This window comes from Leucoraja erinacea, chromosome 6, assembly GCF_028641065.1.
Source record: "Leucoraja erinacea ecotype New England chromosome 6, Leri_hhj_1, whole genome shotgun sequence".
Lineage (NCBI taxonomy): Eukaryota > Metazoa > Chordata > Chondrichthyes > Rajiformes > Rajidae > Leucoraja > Leucoraja erinaceus.
The window spans coordinates 53,758,931-53,769,911 of NC_073382.1; positions in this window are offsets into that span (position 1 = coordinate 53,758,931).

Sequence of the window (10,981 nt, forward strand, 5' to 3'; positions counted from 1 at the left end):
TGCCAGTGAAACTAGTACAATGACTAGGGTGGGGGAAGGACAGAGAGAGAGGGGATGCAAGGGTTACTTGAAGTTAGAGAATTCAATATTCATACCGCTGGGTTGTAAACTGCCCAAGCTAGACAAGTATACTGCATGAGAGGCATTGCATGCAAGAATATCTGCATGTGTGACTACCCGTCTCCCTTAGGTTTGAGTTTAGTTTATGGTCAAGTGTACCGAGGTACAGTGAAAAGATTTTGTTGCATGCTAACCAGTCAGCGGAAAGACAATACATGATTTAAATCGAGCCATTCAGTGTACAGATGCATGATAATGATACATGTTGCTGTAGGAGTAGAGTTGTAAAAGAGTGGAATGATTGTAATGCAGACCCACTTCTGTGACCAGCACACAAAGAGTCTCCTGGGTAGGACGCCATCTTGGATCGAGGATGTGATCAGCAGAGAAGACAGATTTACCTAAACTAAGAACAACAGTGGGACAAGAATAATATTTCCCTCTGCATCAACATTCATTGTCAATATTAATTAGCAGAGAAGTAATCTAAGAGAATAGTAATTAGAAGGAGCCTGAAGAAGGGTTCCGACCCAAAATGTCACCCATGGTTTTTCTCCAGAGATGCTGCCAGACTCACTGAGTTACTCCAGCACATTGTGCCTATCTTCAGTGTAAACCAGCATCTGCATGTCTGTTCTAGTAGAGCCTCAGTTTTATCAGAGTGACGACACTTACTAGATAGATACATGTTGCACTTATTTGAACTGAGCAGAAGCTTAGAATTACTGGCACAATAGGTGCAGGTGGAACATGTCTCTTTTCTGCAAGTGCAGCAGGAATCTTGTGAGCAGGGTACGATACTTGATATATATGCTTTGGAATTCTTCCATTGCAAACTCTTAATCAATTAACGAGTATATGGTAATATGTGTATAAACTAGTGAATATAAATAACTTTTTTTCATTATGGTCAATTTAGTTACTTTAAGCTGAACCACTTTGTTTGCAATATACAAATTGTTACATTGTTCAAAAATGTCTTATTAGATCCATCATTGCAATTGAGCAGGTACACAAAAATGCTGGAGAAACTCAGCGGGTGCAGCAGCATCTATGGAGCGAAGGAAATAGGCAACGTTTCGGGCCAAAACCCTTCTTCAGACTGATGGGGGGTGGGCTATTGCGATTGAGCAGAATTGGGCAGCGCGGGGGTGCAGCAGTAGCTGCCTTACAGCACCAGAGACCTGGGTTCGATCCTGACTACGGGTGGTGTCTGTACAAAGTTTGCACGTTCTCCCTGTGACTGTAGTTTTTTTCCGGGTGCTCCAGTTTCCTCCCACATTCCTAAGATGTGCCAGTAGGTTAATTGGCTTCGGTAAAATTGCTCCTAGTGTGTAGGATGCAAAACTGGGATAACATCGAACTAGTGTATGGGTGTTCATTGGTCGGTGTGGACTCGGTGGGTCATAGGGCCTGTTTCCAGGCTGCATCTCTAAACTACACTAAATCTGCCAAGGTGGATTGTCCAATTATATATACCTTGTCTTGCATTTCACTCCACTCTGAACAGGAAATAAACAGATTTGAAAAACCACAGCAACTTGCATTTAGTTAATGTCTTTAGCAGAGTAAAATATTCCAAGGTGCTTCAGGGAAGTGTTTTGAGATTGTCACTAAGTTTTTAGGTTTTAAGACAATGAGCAAAAACTTAGATGGAAGAATAGATGGAAGATGGAAGGAAACATGGCTTTGTGGCATGTGAGCCATAGAGTAGACACAAAATGCCGGAGTAACTCAGTGGGTCAGGCAGCATCTCTCGGTGCAGTTAAATGCATGAGTCCACCTGAATGCAGTGTGGTGCTGAGTTTTACTTGAGTTCATAGAAGTTGCGAAATAGGAGGTGAGCAAGAACAACATAGTCAAAGTGAAGAATTAGAATTAGAATTAGATCCTTTATTTGTCATTCAGACCTTACGGTCTGAACAAAATGTCATTACCTGCAGCCATACATATAATAATAAACAACAGAACAGACAGTAAACACAAATTAACATCCACCACAGTGAGTCCACCAAGCACCTCCTCACTGTGATGGAGGCAAAAATCTTAGGGCTGCTGTCTCTTCCCGCCTCTTCTCCCTCTGCGCTGAGGCGATACCCCACCGGGCGATGGTAAGTCAGTCCCGCGGCTCATCAAGCTCCGCGAACCGGCCGGTTCAAACTCTGCAGCCCAGGGGTGGTCGAAGCTGCCGCCCTCCAGTCCAGCGGACGCAGCTGTTGACAATGTCGTCCACTGGCCCGCGGCCGAACCCCGGACTCACGTGAGCGCCGTTCCACCCTTGAGCCAGGCCACCCTCACGGGAGCGCCGTTACCCTCAAACCAGGCTGCCCTCACGGGAGCACCGTTACCCCCGAGCTGGGCCGCCCTCACGGGAGCACCGTTACCCCCGAGCCGGGCCGCCCTCACGGGAGCACCGTTACCCTTGAGCCAGGCCACCCTCACGGGAGCGCCGTTACCCTCAAACCAGGCCGCCCTCACGGGAGCACCGTTACCCCCGAGCTGGGCCGCCCTCACGGGAGCGCCGTTACCCTCGAGCCGGGCCGCCCTCCCGGGAGCATCTCAGCCCCTCACGTGAGCGCCATTACCCTCAAGCCAGGTCGCCCTCACGGGAGCGTCTCAGCCCCTCACGGGAGCGGCGTTACCCTCGAGCCAGGCCGCCCTCACAGGAGCACCGTTACCCTTGAGCCAGGCCGCCCTCATGGGAGCGTCTCCCGCCCTCACGGGAGCGAGCCCAGGTCGAGTCCTGACAGGTTCTGCCTCCAGAGCCTCGAGGTCGCCAGCTCCACCATTAGGCCTCAGCGCAGATGGAGGCAGAGAAGGGGGATACGACAAGAAAGTCGCATTCCCCCGCAGGGAGAGACAGAAAGCCCTGTTTCAACCCCCCACCACCCCCCCACACATAACACAAACCTAAAAACCAACAACTTAACTAAACAAGATGAAAAAAACAACACAAAAAAGTAAAAACAAACGGACTGCAGGCGAGCCGCAGCCGTTCCCAGCGCCGCTACTTCCCCCCAAGGTACACAAAAATGCTGGAGAAACTCAGCAGGTGCAGCAGCATCTATGGAGCAAAGGAAATAGGCAACGTTTTGGGCCAAAACCCTTCTTCAGACTAATGAGGGGTGGGGGAGGCGGGGAGAAGAAAGGAAAAAGGAGGAGGAGCCCGAGGGCTGAGGAAGGGGAGGAGACAGCAAGGGCTAACAAAATTGTGAAAATTCAATGTTCATGCCCCCAGACTCTCCATATGAGGTGCTGCATGCCCCCAGGATGCAGACCCCAAGTGGAATATAAGGTGCTTACCCATAGTCAAAGTGAAGTCTGGAGGCAACTTAGTCATGGTTGAGAATTTTGACTGATAATGAGCTGCAATAAAGAAGGAGACAGGCGGTGGAAATGGATGGCTTTGAGGAATGGGTAGAATTGAGTAGTGGGTAGCACAGCTAGTAGAGTTAGATCCTGTCCTAGGGCCCTGTCTGTGTGCACATTGCATGTCTCCCTGTGACCCCGTGAATTTCCTCCAGGTGCTTTGGTTTCCTTGCACATCCGAAAGATGTGTGGGTTTGTAGGTTAATGGGCCTCAGTAAATTGTTCCAAATGTGTAACGTGTGGATGCAAAAGTGGATTAATAGAGAAATAGAGAACTAGCGTGAACAGGTAATTGGTGGGGACTCAGTGTACAGAAGAGCTGCTTCTTTCCATGCTGTGCCTTTCAAGGTCAATTATGTTTGATGCTCAATTCATAGTCAACAATCTGGTTTAACATCAAAAGTTTGTAGTTTACTTACCGGGAGAAACTACAAACATACTTGTCTGCCCAGAGTAGATCATCAATTGATAAATAAATTGTTTTCATGCAAGTCACAAATGTTTGAGTACAAGACGGCAACATTTACCAATGTTAGCTCTTGTGCAGAGAGGATATAAAGAGGAAAAGCCACAAATAAGTATTAAAGTAAATGTTTATTTCTCAGGAGATCCATTCCACACAACCACATCCAAAGGCAGAAATATATGTTTAGCTCATGCTTTTAACTTTATGCTCGGTTAAAGTTTAACTAAAGTTGCACTGGCGGCACCGTGGTGCAATGGTAGAGTTGCAGCCTCATAGCGCAAGAGAGATGGGTTCGATCCTGACTATGGGTGCTGTGTATACGGAGTTTGTACGTTCTCCCTGTGATTGCGTGAGTTTTTTCTCCGCTTGCTCTGGTTTCCTCCCACACTCCAAAGACATGCAGGTTTGTAGGTTAATTGTCTTTGGTAAGTTGTATAATTGTCCCTAGAGTTTAGAATAGTGCCAGTGTACGGCATGATCACTGTCGGCGTGGGCTCATTGGGAAGAAGAGCCTGTTTCTACGTTGTATCATTAAAATCAAAAATAATTCTGTAAATCTTTCCTAATATTCCAACTTAACTTGTTCCTTGTGTCTCCATTAAGCATGTATTTGCTCCTCTCAATCTTTAGAAATTGCACTTCGCACTGCCAGTGACTGGGAAATGTTGGACAGGGATTACATTTTTGATTAGGTATCAGTGTTAGAAATTGGGAAAAAATAACAATAGGCACATTGAGCTCCTTTTCATCTGCTCTGTGGTGTTGGCTCAATTGCAGGCAATAACATGGGAAGTAGAATGGTTTATTTTCCAGCTCCTTGCTTAAATTCATCCACTATGTGAAGGCACGAGACAACGAGAAACAGGAGCAGCACAGTGGCACAGTGGTTGAGTTACTACCTTACAGCACCACAGAGCCGGGTTCAATCTTGACTATGGGTGCTGTCTATATGGAGTTTCTACGTTCTCCCTGCGACCCTGTGGGTTTTCTCTGGGTGCTCCGGTTTCCTCCCACACTCCAAAGATGTACAGGTTTGTAGGTTTATTGGCTTAGGTAAAATTAAAAATTGTCCATAGTGTGTAAGATAGAGCTAGTGTACAGCATGATCACTGGTCGGTGCGGACTCAGTGGGCCGAGGGCCTGTTACCGCTCTGCATCTCTGAAGTCTGAAGTCCAAAGATCCGTTTATAACCATCCCAAGCCTTTCATGCAAATAGCTGCAGCTTGGGCACCGGATAGCAAATGTTACTTGTGGGATTTCAGTTTAGTGGGGAATGGGAGAAAATATGCAGAAAAATATACAATAAACTCTGAAAATTGTTTATTGTATCACAGAGAAGTTAACTGCATAAATGGATGGATTCAGGAGAGTTCTCCCCCCCACACCCACCCCCCAGAGAGAAATGGATGCGGATGTGAAGGATTAAAACAAGAGGATGAGGGCAAAAAGAAGTTGAATGGCCAAATTACCTTTTTCCTGTTCCTAAAATTCCTTAGTTTGTATCAGAATCCGAAAGAATGCTGATCAGGAAACACTTGTCAGGAAATCTCTAAATTGGCTGATGATTGCTGGATTGTTGGTACAAGATTACCCAGCATGGGCTTTCCGATTATTATACCAGATCAGGAGGGAGTTCCATAAATCCTGCTGCTTTGAGACTTGTCTGTGATTTACTGTGATTTTTCCTTTAAGAAGGGGTATCGTTTTCAAGTTTCCTGTAATTAAATGACATAATGAAGTACATGCAGAGGCCTCAAATATTTGTAATAAATATTTATATGATATGATATGATATGATATGATATTATATGATATTACATTATATTACATTATATAACATTACATTACATTATATTATATTATATATTATATTATAGCACGGTGGCACAGCAGTAGAGTTGCTGCCTTAAATTGCCAGAGACCCAGTTTCGATCTACGGATGCTGTCTGTACGGAGTTTGTACGTTCTCCCCGTGACCTGCCTGGTTTTTCTCTGGGTGCTCCGGTTTCCTCCCATACTGCAAAGACGTGCAGGTTTGTAGGTTAATTGACTTTGTATCATTGTAAGTTGTCCCTGGTGTGTGTAGGATAGTGTTAGTGTTAGTGTACGTGTGACTGATGGCGACATGTAATCGGTGCGTCGAAGGGCCTGTGTCCGCGCTGTATCTTTAATATACATTAATTTACATTAATCTTTTATCTTTTTAATCTTGTTTGGAGACCTTCGAATTAGTTTAGTTTAACATAAAACTAATTCGAAGGTCTCCAAACAAGATTAAAAAGATAAAAGATTAATGTAAATAAGAAATAATTAATATTCAAATTAGATATATAAACTGTAAATGAATCTCTCACAAGGTATTTAATATTAGTTGTTTGCATATGAGTAAATTAAATTACTTGTGCTTTGCGATATGATTTCATAAATTAGACTTTTTTAAGAGCATTATGTTCATAAAATAATGATGGGTGGATGTATTTCATAATTGATATGGGAGATGTACTAAAGATTGTACTCATATCAAAGTGCACATAATTCATGTGTCAAGAGAGAAAGCATTAAGATGTTACTTGATTAAACTCCGCCTTTATGTTTGTGTCACAATAAATTGCCAAGCTATTGGTAAAGAAAGTGTGCTTAGCATCAAGCATGACATCTGTAATAAAACTCTCATTTTCATTAACCGAGTTCTGCGATGCATTTTCAGACAGGACAAGCAAACACTTGTAGTGAACCTTGAGTTCAATTGAGATAATAGTTACAAATCTCACATCCTATGTTGGATGTTTACTCACGTTCAGCCATGCTTTTTGTCACAAATGCAGAACACGGTGAAATTATTTTTCGAGTCGCCAGATTTGGCGCCATTTCCAAAGTCCGGTCCATGTGCTGGGTCTTATGGAGTGGCGCCCAATCCAGGCCAGCCCTGGTAGTGCCAGATTACAGATTTTCATAACTGTTGGATTGGATGTCACTCCTACTAATAACTAAAACAAAATCAATCTGTAGAAGGATCCCAATCTGAAATGTTGGTCGGCACGGGCAGGTTGGGCAATGATGCCTGTTTCCATATAACATAACAAATAACCATATAACAATTACAGCACGGAAACAGGCCATCTCGGCCCTTCTAGTCCGTGCCGAACACTTACTCTCCCCTAGTCCCATCTGCCTGCACTCAGACCATAACCCTCCATTCCTTTCCCGTCCATATACCTATCCAATATATATTTTAATGATAAAATTAAACCTGTCTCCACTGGAAGCTCATTCCACACAGCTACCACTCTCAGAGTAAAGAAGTTCCCCCTCATGTTACCTCTAAACTTTTGTCCCTTAATTCTCAAATGACTCTATGACTCTATCTGCAGGTCCCTGTCACAAAGTCATACAGCATGGAAATAGGCCCTTCGGCTCAACTTGTCCACATCGACCAACATGCCCTATCTACACTAGTTCCACCTGCCTGCATTAGGCCCACATCACTCTAAACTTACATTATCCATATACCTATCTTAATGGTTCTTAAACATTGCGATAGTACATGCCTCAATTACCTCCTCCGACAGCTCGCTCCATACATCCACCACCCTTTATTCAAAAACCCCTTAGGTTCCTTTTAAATCTTTCCCCTCTCACCTTAAACCTATGTTCTCTTGTTACGGATTCCCCTACTTTGGGTAAACGACTCTGTGCGCTTACACAATCTATTCCTCTCATGATTTTGTACACTTCCATAAGATCACCCCTCATCTTCCTGTGCTCTAAGGTATAAAGTCCTAACCTGCTCAACCTCTCCGGTAACACGGTGACCAAAACTGAACACAATACTCTAAATGTGGTTTCACCAATGCCTTACAGTATAGAACTGCAACATGACCTCCCAACCTCTATGCTCAATACTCTGACTGATGAAGGCTTGTGTCTCACTTTTTATTTCACTTTTAATACATGTTATGCAGTGGTATAATACATTTTACAGTGTACTTGGTGAGTTTATAGGGAGGATGAAATACACAAGCACTGTAGACCCTGGCTCCAGACATACTCACTTTCCTGACCCCTTTTATATTGGACCTTGATGTTGGATCGGGCTGCATACCCACCCCACAGCTCAGATCCGCATTCACTCCCAAGCCTCACCTCACATTGCGGACTAACGAGTGAGCCTGATTCCAGAGCATCAGGAATTTAAATAATTGGATGCTAGATTATCATGTAGGATGCAGGACACTGAAAGCAGAGTCTCTGACCCACCTCCCTCCTCCCAGCCTCTGTGCCACCAATTAGCATGCACTGACAGCATAGCTAACATATCTAACATAATGATTCCGTGACTCTAGGCCAAGCGCAGGCAAATGGGACTAACTTAGATGGGGCATCCTAAATTGGTGACCCCGACCTGTCTTGCCTTCGCTAGACAAGAAGAATTATGTAGGAAGAGAGTGTTCCCACAGAATCAGCCAGCACGAGGCAAGGCGCACCAGCCTTCAAGCTGCCAGCCTTTTGGCCTGATCAACCTCAGGTGTGGTTCGCCCATGTTGAGGCACAGTTCCACCTTCATCGCATCGTGACGGACGACATGATGTATTTCCATGTGGTGGGTGCATTGCCACAGGACTGTGCCTCGAGGCTGTTGCCCTACATCAGAGACCCTCCGTCCAGTGGCAAGTACGAAGGGCTGAAGGCCCTGCTGTTCCATGCTTACGGCCTTACCCGCAGAGACAGAGCAGCGAGGCTGCTGCACATGGACTGTATCAGCGACCGGCGGCCATCAACCATCATGGCGAATATGTTGGCCCTGATGGACGGGCACCGCCCTTGTCTGCTTTTCGAACAGGCGTTCTTAGAGCAGATGCCCGACGAAGTCCAGCTAATGCTCACCGGAGCTGATTTCAGCGACCCGCAACAACTCGCGGAGAGAGTTGACGAACTGTGGGCGCACAGGCGGCGGGACATTTTCGCTTTCCCCCACCCCCTGGTCACACAACGGGTGCAGCCGAGCCGACATCGAGGAGAAGAAGAGACCCAGCCCAGCGCCGAAGAGGAATCGCCACGACCAGTGGTCTACAGTCAATGCAGATGGTGCTACAACCACCAACGATACGGTCCCGAAGCTCAAAGATGTCAGAGCCCCTGTTCGTTTCCGGGAAACGCCCCGGCCGATTGTCCATAGTGGCGAACGTGATCGGCCCCAATGAACGCCTCTACGTCCGCGATCGCCATGGACTCCCTGTTAGCCGGTGTGCGAGGTGGTCGTATGGTCCCTGTGTCGGACCCATGCCCTGCCAAGCCACGCAGCCCATCCACGCCCCTACAGCAACTCGACGAGGTAGCTGAGATCCAGCAACCTTTCGCAGCCCTGCTCCCTGACTTTCCAGGGTTGCGCACGCTCCAGTTCGATGGGGCCGCGCCCCTGTCATGGAGTGGTCCACCACATTCCCACTGAGGGACCACGGTACACGCCCATGTGCGCCGTCTCCCGCCCGATAAACTGTGCATCGAACGAGACGAGTTCCAACTTATGGAGGATCTAGGGATCGTCCGGCAGTCTGATAGCTCCTGGGCTTCCCCGTTACACATGGTGCCCAAAGCGTCCGGAGGCTGGAGACCTTGTGGTGATTACAGGCGTTTGAATGTAGTAACCACAGCCGACTCGACCCATCTGGAAGGTGCGACTTTCTTCTTGAAGGCCGACCTTATCCGCAAGTGTATTCAAATCTCCGTCCACCCCGACGACGTCTCTAAAACGGCCACCATTACCCCTTTCGGCCTGTTTGAATGGCTCAGAATGCGTTTTGGCTTGAAGAACGCTGCTCAGGAGTTCCAAAGGCTAATGGATCAGGTCGGTGGGGGTTTGCCGTTCATTTTCATCTACCTGGATGATATCCTGTTAGCCAGCAATTCACAGGCGGAGCATGTCAAGCATCTCCGCCTACTTTTTGAACGTCTGCGCAAACACGGGTTGGTGATCAACCCTGAGAAGTGCCAGTTCGGATTGCGCTCCATTTCTTTCTTAGGTCACAGCATCACCTCCCACGGTGCGCAGCCACTGCCTGAGAAAGTTGACGTTATTCGTCGTTTCCCGAGGCCCCTATCGGTCAAGGGTCTACAGGAGTTTATCGGGATGGTTAACTTCTACCACCGATTCATCCCGTCTGCAGCCGCCATCATGCGGCCGTTGTTCCAATGCCTGGCTGGTAAGCCCAAAGACCTGGTCTGGTCCAAAGAAGCACAGAAGGCATTCGAGGGGGCTAAAACCGCATCGGTCAATGCCACTATGCTGGAACACCCTAGGGCGTCAACCTAAACAGCCCTAACCGTGGACACTTCGACGTCGCAGTAGACACCATCCTCGAGCAACGTGTAGGTAGTCGCTGGGTGCCGCTGGCATTCTTTAGCAGGCAGCTGCGAGCCCCTGAAGTTAACTAGAGCGCTTTCGACAGGGAGCTCTTCGCACTTTACCTAGCGATTTTCGTTATTTCCTGAAGGGGTGCGCTTTCACCATGCTCACCGACCACAAGCCGCTAACATTCGCTTTGACCAAGATGTCTGACCCTTGGTCTGACAGACATTTCCTACATCAGCCTACATTTCCGAATTCACGTCTGATATTCGGCATGTGGCAGGGAAGCTGAACGTTGTGGCTGATGCGTTGCCCCGTCCAGCGCTGCCGGAAATCTCAGCATTTAGCCTAGCCGTTGATTATGAGGAGCTGGCTGCTGCCCAACAGGCAGATGTCGGTATGGAGGGTTATCGCAATGTTGAATCACTGCTCATCTGGCTAAGGTGCCCTGTGGTGCCACCAGCATGCAAGTCCTTTGCGATATCTCCACGGGCAAAGCCCGTCCCATTGTCCCGGTCGCTTGGCAGCATCGGATTTTCGACACCATCCGCAGCCTAGCGCACCCGTCCATTCGCGCCACCTCTGCCTTGGTCGCGGCGAAGTTCGTCTGGCACGGGTTAAGGAAGCAAGTCGCTGCATGGGCTCGTTCCTGCACCCCATACCAAAGTGCAGAGACATGTGCACCCGCCGGTCCAGGATTTCGCCGTCCCAGATGGCAGGTTCCTGCACATCCATGTCG